Source organism: Fukomys damarensis, unplaced genomic scaffold (genome assembly GCF_012274545.1).
Source record: "Fukomys damarensis isolate Sample0158 unplaced genomic scaffold, DMR_v1.0_HiC HiC_scaffold_23, whole genome shotgun sequence".
NCBI lineage: Eukaryota > Metazoa > Chordata > Mammalia > Rodentia > Bathyergidae > Fukomys > Fukomys damarensis.
Window position 1 is genome coordinate 37,298,342 of NW_022900935.1, and position 10,486 is coordinate 37,308,827.

At 35.6% G+C, this 10,486-nt stretch overlaps 1 long non-coding RNA gene across 1 annotated transcript in view; it reads left to right on the top strand.

The window, feature by feature from the left end:
* The first annotated feature begins 7,474 nt into the window (after positions 1-7,474).
* Positions 7,475-10,486, top strand: part of LOC104864907 — a 5,311-nt gene continuing 2,299 nt past the window's right edge. Inside the window, exons 1-2 of the long non-coding RNA XR_781013.1 lie at positions 7,475-7,574; positions 10,368-10,469. This is a non-coding gene — a long non-coding RNA (uncharacterized LOC104864907). The remainder of the gene's footprint in view (positions 7,575-10,367; positions 10,470-10,486) is intronic.

The following is a 10,486-nucleotide window of genomic DNA, read 5'->3' on the forward strand; positions in this document are numbered from 1 at the left end:
TATCCAGTCGGGAAACAGGCGGAGGGGCCAGCCTCAGGCCCCATATCAAACTTTTGAGGCATTTCAGGATCCAACCCCTCGGATCCTCCCTCCGTCAAAAAATCCGTTCAGGACTTATTCCTAGCCACCCCAGGTAGTGCAGAATTGGACCTCAGTTCCTCCTCCTATGCAGTACTAACCCCTGTAATGGGAATGCAAGCATTACCCACTGGAGTTTTGGGGCCATTACCCAGGGGTACCCTAGGTCTTTTATTGGGTAGAAGTTCCTCCACCATGAAAGGACTCATAATTTCCCCAGGAATTATCGATGAGGATTGTACTGGAGAAATTAAAATTATGGTTTGTTCTCCTTCTCAAATTTTTGTTATTCAGCCTGGACAGCATATAGCTCAATTGGTTCTTTTACCCAGGATAGTTACTTCAGGAAAATATAAAAAAGCCATTAGAGGGAATAAAGGCTTTGGGTCCTCAGATGTTTATTGGGTGCAATCTATTGGAGCCAATAGGCCAGAGATAAAACTGTTAATTCAAGGAAAATCTTTTATTGGATTATTAGATACTGGTGCTGTTGTCTCCGTTATAACTGCTGACCTGTGGCCTTCTACATCGCCTTTGCAGGAGACTGTCTCTCAATTACAAGGCATTGGTCAAAGTAGAAATCCTAAACAAAGCACTGATATGTTAAATTGGAGTGATTTAGAAGGACATTGTGGGACTTTTCAACCATATGTTATTCCTGGCCTCCCGGTTAATCTGTGGGGAAGCGATGTCATGCAACAAATGGGAGTTTATTTATATAGCCCTAATCAAAAGGTCTCTAACCAAATGTTTGATCAAGGATTCTTGCCTAATGTTGGTTTAGGAAAGGAAGGTCAAGGAATTCAATTTCCTGTGACTCCGTCAGCTCATCCTTCTAAACAAGGCCTGGGATATTTTCCCTAGGGGTCATTGACATGCCTGCACCCCATGCAGATCCAATAGTCTGGAAAGATGAAAAACCTGTTTGGGTTGACCAATGGCCCTTAACTAGTGAGAAATTAACAGCTGCTCAACAGTTAGTGCAGGAACAATTAGATAAAGGCCACATTGAACCGTCTGTCTCTCCTTGGAATTCATCAATTTTTGTTATAAAGAAAAAGTCTAGTAAATGGAGATTATTACAAGATTTAAGAAGGATTAATGAAACTATGGAAATCATGGGAGCATTACAACCTGGTCTCCCCCTTGCCTCTGCAATACCTAGAAATACTTTTAAAATAGTTATTGAGTTAAAGGATTATTTTTATACTATACCTCTAGCCCCTACAGATTGTAAACGATTTGCTTTTAGTGTCCCTTCTATTAATTTCCAGGAACCTATGAAAAGGTACCAATGGAGAGTTTTGCCTCAAGGTATGGCAAATAGCCCTACCTTATGTCAAAAGTTTGTAGCGCAGGCTCTTTCCTGTATTAGACAAAGTTATCCTTCTGTTTATATGATACATTATATGGATGACATTCTCTTAGCAAATGAAGATGAATCATTATTGCTTACTGTATTTGTTTATTTATAAAAGGTTTTAAATGATTATGAGTTAGTTATTGCTCCTGAAAAAATTCAACGGGAGTCTCCTTTTTCATATTTGGGATATCAGCTATATCCTCGAAAAATATTTACCCAAAAGTTACAGATTCGAAAAGATAATTTGAAAACTTTGAATGATTTTCAAAAATTATTGGGAGATATAAATTGGATACATCCCTATTTAAAATTAACTACCGGAGAATTAAAACCTTTATTTGATATCTTGCAAGAGGATCCTGATCCTTCCTCCCTCAGGACCCTCACATATGAAGGACGATTGGCTCTTCAAAAGGTGGAAATAGCCATTTCTAATCAACAGATATTTTATTTTGATTATAAAAAACCCTTAGAAGCTTTTATTTTTCTAACCAAACATTCCCCTACAGCTGTTTTGTGGCAAAATGGACCTTTATTGTGGTTACATTTATCTGTTTCACCTGCCAAAAATTTACAACCTTATTATGAAGCTGTTGCCCAACTTGTTCAATCAATCCGATGTAATTCTCGGAAATATTTTGGTTTAGAACCTTCCATTATTGTAATTCCATTTACAGGAAAACAATTAGATTGGCTGTTTCAGAATTGTGATTCCTGGGTTATTGCATTTGCATATTTTCAGGCCAAATTAAATTTCATTATCCACCTAATAAATTGTTACAATTTGCAAATCTTCAATCTTGTATTTTTCCAAAAATTATTTCATTTAAGCCTATACCTGATGCCATTGTTATTTTCACTGATGGATCCTCTAATGGAAAAGCAGTTTATGTTATTGATGGTCATGAAAAGGTTTCTTCAACACCTGCCACTTCAGCACAAGTAGTTGAATTGTGTGCCATTCTTTTTGTTTTTCAGGAATTTGCCCATGTTTCTTTTAATCTATATACTGATAGTCAGTATTTGGCTAAAGCCCTTCCTTCTTTAGAAACTATGGCCTGTATTAATACCAGTAATTTAGAGATACAACTTTTTATTCAAGTACAAAATTATATTCATGCTCATTCTCTTCCTTGTTTTATTGGACATATTCGAGCACATACTGTTTTACTCTGTCCATTGTCTTTGGGAAATCATCTTGCTGATGTTTCCACAAAATTTATTGCCCTTTCTAAAACTGATTTATCTCGTCAATCTCATCAACTCCATCACCAAAGTAGTCGTACTCTTAGATATCAATTTCAGATTCCTCGAGAAGCTGCCCAACAAATTGTTAAACAGTGCTCCACTTGTCCTCAATTTTCTTCTGTTGCACATTATGGTATTAATCCTCGAGGTTTGCTTCCTAATCAACTATGGCAAATGGATGTTACTCATGTAATGGAGTTTTGAAAACAAAGGTATGTACATGTTGTTGTTGACACTTTTTCAGGATTTATTCTTGCTTCAGCTCAAAGAGGAGAAGCTACTAAACATGTTATTGTTCACTGTATATATTGTTTCTCCATTTTAGGAGTACCTCAAAAAATAAAAACAGATAATGGTTCTGGATATGTTAGTAAGGCCTTCAAACTATTCTGCCAACAAATGCGTATTGTGCATATTACAGGTATTCCCTATAATCCTCAAGGACAGGGAATAGTTGAACGTGCTCATGGCACATTAAAAGTGCAACTTCTAAAAATATAAAAGGGGGAGTTATATCCCTCCTCACCCAGAAATTATTTAAGTCATGCTATTTATATTCTAAATTTTTTGCAAATTGATAAGCATGGCTATTCAGCAGCAGAAAGATTCTGGCATCCACAGGGTTCTCCATATACCTTGGTAAAATGGAGAGATCCCTTAACTGGTCAATGGTATGGACCTGACCCTATTTTAATATGGGGCCGAGGATATGTTTGTGTTTTCTCACAGGAACATGACGGAGCTCGATGGTTACCAGAGAGATTGGTTTGTCATATGGATCATCCTCACAAGTCTACATCCAGTATCATGGGACAGTAACCTCCACAATCATTACCTTTGCGTGGAGAAGAAACAGAAATAGGCAGTACTACTATTTTATGGAAGAGGTGTTATGTTACTATACCTCAAGAAAGATCATTTAAGGACACATCTCAAAAGTTTTTGGACTAATCCTTTGGGCTTAAACTTGTCTGCAGGATTTTACTTTGGTGGACAAATTCAGGTTTTCCTCAAAGCAACATTTGGAAGCTTGCTGCTGCATTGGGAGAAATATGTTTATGGTCAGATGTCAGTTACTAGCCTTAATTTCAATGTTTTTAACATAGAGACTTTTAATATGTGAAATACCATAAATACTGTGTTATCTCAAGTCAAAGAACAAAAGAAAAAGATAATGTCTTGTGTTAATCCTCCTTGTATGTTATTGGTAAGAAATACAGAGATTGCTTATGAAACTGATAATGAATATAACAACAGCTGTTTTAATTGTAAATTGACCAATTGTATATTCTCAAAATGATGACTTCCTTTCAGTCTGTGATGGTTTTGAGACAACCTCTCTTCATAATGATGCTTGTAAAAATTACATGTCAAGCCTCCACAACCTACGATCTAACCCCTGCAGAGGGTGGTAGTCAAAGACGGGTAAGAGAAGTGTAGAGAAATATCCAACCTAAGACAGAGCATGAGTATCAAAATTCTCATGGCTTGATGACGGGTAAGGAATTTCTCTGGACATTTCTCACCTAAGACAGACACAGTCTTTCTGCTGAGCTGGGAAAGTCCCTGCTCTAAATATAATAAAAAGGGGGATATGTCAGGGCCCAGTCATGGCCCACTGGAGTTTGACATTTGGAAAATAACTTCTTCCTGTATAATTAAGGCATCAGCATTTGCTACTCTTCAAGGAAACTGTTTGTTAAGCTTGTTTTGACTCTTTGACCCTGACATAACAGGAAACTCGTTAGCCGAAGATCTGATGTTATCTGTAAGAGTCAGGAAATCCAGTCTTTGAAAAACAATTACTTGGTGCTTTTTGTTGTTGTGTGCCCTTAAAAGCTTCCTGTTGATGCGAGCCTATAAAAGGAGCTGTTTCTGTGAAATGAAGCAGACTTCTATTCATCCCCGCTCAGGTTTGAGTGTTCTTTCCTTTCTCAATCCTCACTCCCCAACTCAGGCATGTTAGTGTTGTGACAGCTGGACCGCCACAGTAATTCTGTTGTGTATGAATTCTCTTAATGGTTCCTGACAGCTAAATTAATCTTGCACTTGAAAGTACTACCTTTGTCATTGCGGACACCGTTAAATACCATATATATGTATATAAGAGATGCAGAGCTTTTGCCAAATTAGAGCCATTAATGGTATGCACTGTAAAGTGATTTCTGTCTCTCCCACTTCAGCAGATGCATCTAAGTTCAAGAGTTTTGATTCAGAGTAGGCCACACTTAAGGGCTTCAGAACTTGCTGGGATTGTGACAGTGCTGGCTTGAAAAAAATCCAAATGACAAAAATCAGCAATCACAATTATGTAAACCTCCAATAGGAAAATAGAGAATTGACAAAAAAGTTTCAACCAAAGATCGTTCAAGAAGTGAAGCACACTGACATGACAGGAGCCTCTGCGCAATATTGAAGATGTCACCTTGTTTCCCCACTTCCACACGTGCTTATTTATATCAGCCATTTTATGATGGCTTTTGATGATCCCTAGTGTGATACAGAGATAAGAGGGCTTAAAAAGAGATCTAATTTAGCCTACACCTCAATATAGCTGCCAGTTCTATAATTTAATCTCACTAAGTGGAGAGGAAAGTACATATTATTGAGAGAGGGATGTATTTAATTAAAGATGCACTGAAGGAAGGTAGGGCTGGATACGTGTTAGAGAAGCATAGATTGATTGAGACAGAATGATGGTTATGCCTATGTTGCTAGTGGAGGGAAATCTAGAGCAAGTGGAGATGGAAAAGACAGTGAAGCGGAAGGTATTTGCTTTCTACCTTTTATATACTTAATATGATTTTATCTTTTTTCCCCGGGGGTTCAGAAAATAGAAATTGTCTCATTCATCTCTCATATGCATATATACAGTGTCATATTTCCTCTAATATGAGATGTTTAGCCATGTCATTGAATACTTTGAAAATGGACTTTGGGGGAGGAAATTGGGTTAGGGTGCTATAAGGATGTTTTGATTTTTTTATCTTTTATTTTTTATTTACTGATGTCCAAGTTATATTTCAGATGATGTATTTTAAACCCTGCAACCATTTAATTGATAGAGAACTACTGTGACAATATAATGTTATTTTCTTTAAAAGAGTAAATTTTATGCTTTAATTTTTTAAAGCAAATCTAGTTGCTTCACCTTAGTGCTTACAGGAAAGTGCTTGCATTGCTAATGATAAGATTTTATTAAGATAAATCTTAAAATGTTATTTTGAATGAATGATCCTTTAAAAATTTAAGTATTTGAAACTCCTCAATATATCACAGTCAGCTGGCATTTACTATTGTTCTTCAAGTTCATTTAGTTTTTATTGTGTTCAGAAGTACTTTTTCTTTCTGTCATTTTACTCTTCTTTCTTATCCTCCTTTCCTTTTTGATGTAAAAATCATACCAAGAATTTTATGCTTTTAAAATATAATTAGAAACACAAAATGTAAAAACATTTACAATTTTACCTTTGAAACGAGGTGAAAAGATGTCTGGAAAATTCACCTTTGTAAAGGTAGTAATTTTACAGCAACTGTTTTTAATTTTATAGTCCAGCAAACTAAAGCAGAAGTTGGAAGCTCATATGTAAGTAAAACTGATATTGCATTTCAAATAGAAGAGGGGAGGGGTTGTAAAAACTTCTGAAATTAATTTCTCTTTTCAGATTTGATGAAAAAAAGCAAATATCCTGATAATAATTGAATGTGCACCATTGCCACCAAAAAGTACAAAGAAAAACCTGCTGAAAGTCTCAGCCTGACAATCGCTCCAAACTCATACATTTTAAAATTGTTAATATCATTTGGAGAGTTTATCAAAATTATTGGTACAACTATTACAACTAGGTTTATGGGCCTTAAACCTATAAAATAGCTGTTTTTCTTCCTGGAAGTTGAGGTTGACAAGGGAGAAATTTGAACACATTTTCCATCCATCATGTGCCAGGCTGTGTACCTCCTCATGACAGCCAGGTATATTATGCAGGTGCACTTTCCATTCACCGATGAGGAAACTAAGGGTGAGAAAGTAGCTTGTCCAGATCCACAAATGGTAGGTGGCAGAGCCCAGTTTGCATCCTTAGGTCTGTTTGACTCCAAGTCCATACTCTTTTCCACTACTTAGGGAAAAACTAACAGAGGTCCATGAAGAGTTACAGAAGAAACAAGAGCTCGTTGAAGACCTTCAGCCAGATGTAAGTCAAAATGGTAGGTATTTGTAAAACTTTGGGTCACACTGCATTAGGGATTTACCTTCTCTGGTTGAAAGATACAAGAACTGTATAAAAAAGTCATCTTTACACAATATGTAGATACATTGCATTTAAGAACCACAGTAACTTACAGTGCTGAGTTAAGATACCTAAACTTAAAGAAAAATTGTAAATCTAATAGTGAACTGATTTTTATATAGGAATATCAAATGTTATAAGATGTAATAGAATGAATACTATGGGAATGTGAATAATTTCAAATCAGATTAAACAACTTCAAAATAATGCCTTGTGTTTTCTTATTATGGTTATGCTTACATTGGAAAGTTTATTTGCTTATTGAAATGATTAATAGAAAAATAGCTAGGTAAAGTAGGCTATAGATAATAATTGAACTACAACTATTGCTTGTAGTTCAAATGTTTCAGATAATTCGCTAGAAAGAAGAAATAGTTTTGCATTTAAATTCTCTTATTTGTCGTTTGAAAAATAGGTTCAATAAGTATCATTTCATTTGATGATGCGTTATTTTAAACAGGTAATAATCATGTTTCATTTTACTTTTACTAATAGTACAAAAGATCAGTGAACTTGAAGCTGCTCTTCATAAGAAAGATGAAGATATGAAAGCAATGGAAGAAAGATATAAAATGTACTTAGAGAAAGCCAGAAACGTGAGTGACCGCTTTCTTTTCCAGAGCTCAGGCCTTGGTGTGCCGTGTCTTAATGAGGCCTCATCCTCTGTCGGTACTGCTCCTCTTGGGTCGGCATCTAGTCCCTCTGCTCTTTGTTGCCTTATCTTCCTATCGGGTTCCTGGGTGTCTCCATGTCGGTTTCTACTCTGTCAGCACCCTAGTGTCAGGCCAGCATCAGAGAACGCAGCATTACACGGACAGTTTAAATGCTGAATGTCGTGGCCCCGCTAGAGAACGGGACTGCTACCTTGGAGCGAGCCTTTGGTTCTTAGCAAAATGAACTCAGAATTTTTATTGGCTAAAATTTAGGTTTTTAAACTTGTTTGAAATTATTTTAGGTTTTACTCTAGATTGGACAGTGAATGTTCTAATGATCATTAAATTATTCTTTTTCTTTGTTTCATATTTAAAAAAAATTTCTGTAAGTGCATGTTTTCCATAAAATCTTATTTTCATAACTACTGTATATAAGCATTTTCAGATTAATGTAGTCTTTCCTCTATTGACTAAAAAGGGAATTTTATGGGGCAGCTTTAAAGTAGTTAAATGTCAGCCTTTTTAATGTTTTAAAACTCATGTAATACTTATGAATTAAAGTAACAAAAGATGAAGCCAAGATCTCAAAGCATCAATTGATAGTTTACTCTGTGATCACATGGTGTTAGGTGTGAATGGAGAGAGGTTCAGCTCTGTGCAGTCATTCTGAGGCCCAAGCCCAGGGAGGTTCTGCCTTCAGCAAGTCTCTGCATTCACCTTACATAGTCCAGCTGGTACATAGGTTGCAGAGAAAATATTTGGTGGCTCAGGCCTGGAGGTGGCAGAAATCACTTTCATTCCCACTTCTGTTGCAAAACTCTGGCACATGGCCGTATCAGCCTGTAGGGAGGCAAACAGCAGCACTATGTTTCTAGAGGAGAAAAGGAAATAGGCTTGCTTGATAAAGATTGGGGCACTTTTTGCCATAGTTAAGTTTCTTCCAATTGCAAGAGTTCACATATTTACATAAAATATAAAGTTAATTGCTACTAATATTTTTGTTTTTTTGTTTTTTTGTGGTACCAGGGATCAAACTCAGGACCTTGCACTTGCAAGGCAGGTACGGTGCCACTGAGCTAAATCCCCAGCCCCTGGTGTATTTTCTAACAGTGTATTCTTATGCATATTTCCTTCATGCCTGATTATCATCTTATGTGAATGTGTGTGTGTGTGTGTGTGTGTGTGCATGTGTATTTTTAAACTTAAATCATTTCCCTGTGTTATATAAGTATAACTATAAGGTTTAATATTTACTGAGTATTTAACGTGCTAAGAATTGGGAATGTAGAAGTGAACAGGACAGAACCACTCTTATGGAGCAGACTGCAAAAGTAAAATAATGTCTACATAATACTCAGTTGTGTGGGCTATATTGTAGTTTCTTTAATTATTATACTGCTGATGGAAGTAGATTTTATTTCCTTTACATTATTTGTTCCTAAAAATATAGGGAACATATTTATACAGAAAGCTTTCCTCTTATTTTGGTTTGTTACCTTAATTTTGATACCTAGAATTAAAATGATTGGATCAAAGGATAAGACTGTGTTAAGATATTTGTTAAGTGTTTATAGATTATTTTCTAAAAGGATTACTTGAACATGGCAATAAATTCCTTGTGTTCAACACCGTTATTTAAAAGACAGTTGATTGCTTTGATAAATTTGATTTCTTATTTTTCTACGTTGTTTGGGGACAGATGTTAAAATAGTGGTTAAAATGACCTATGTCCACTGTAAAAAAAAATTTAAATATAAAAGCAGCACATCCATACATTTTATCAAGAGAGGTAACAAATTGATTTAACTTAAAGAATGACTTGGATTCGGTAATGTTCTCTGCTGCAGCCCTGTGGATCCAGGTGCCCTGACTCTTGTGATCTGCTAGAGCTTCATCTACAGCAGCATGTGCCTGCCTGTGTTCATACTCAGGAAATGGCTGGTGAATGTGTAAACCCCAGGGAAAATGTGGTTCTTCTATTCTTTTTGTGTTACCTCTGTAAATGTGAATGACATTTTCCTATGTTATTAAATAATTTTAAAACCTTAACAGTAGACTTGTATTACCTCATACAGATACTCTTATTGTAAGTTTTTGCTTGTAATTCTTACCTTTCACAGTTGGTTTCCTAACAGAACACTGTCCATATAGGTTAGCTGTGTCTTTCTATGACATTCTGATCAAACACCTCTTTTGACCCAACTTTAGTCATTTATATACGTACAATTGAGCATTCTAATATTTGCAGATAAAATCAGTAGTATCTATATTTATCTGATATGCTAATTACATTTGACAGCTGAGTAAATGATAGGAAAAGGAATGTTTGCTATGAATTTATTTTTTATTCGTACTTTGTAAAATCAGCATATTCCACTATTGTTACTGAACTCATGTTAAATTTTAAAAATTCACCACTAGGATTAATGTGGAAAGGATTATTTTAAGAACTCAGTGCTCAAACTTGAGTGATGAAAAGGCTAAAATACCTGCCTGAGTACTGAGCCTTGGAGACAGGAAATTTGATTTTGGGATAGGGATCTTCTCATTTTTGTACTGAAATTTTATATCATTTCTTGCCTCAGATAAGTTATTTCACTTATCACAATGAAATTGTAAATGAGCTTCTGGGACTCTGTAGAGAATTTTCTGCTTTATTTACAGTTTTTATAGGATGTGATCTTATATTCTCAGTACTTTAAAACATAAAGTAAACAATTTTTTCCCCTCAAACAGGTAATAAAAACTTTAGATCCCCAATTAAATCCAGCGTCAGCTGAAATAATGCTACTTAGAAAGCAGTTGGCAGAGAAAGAGAGAAGAATTGAGATTTTGGAGGTAAAACTTCTCCATAT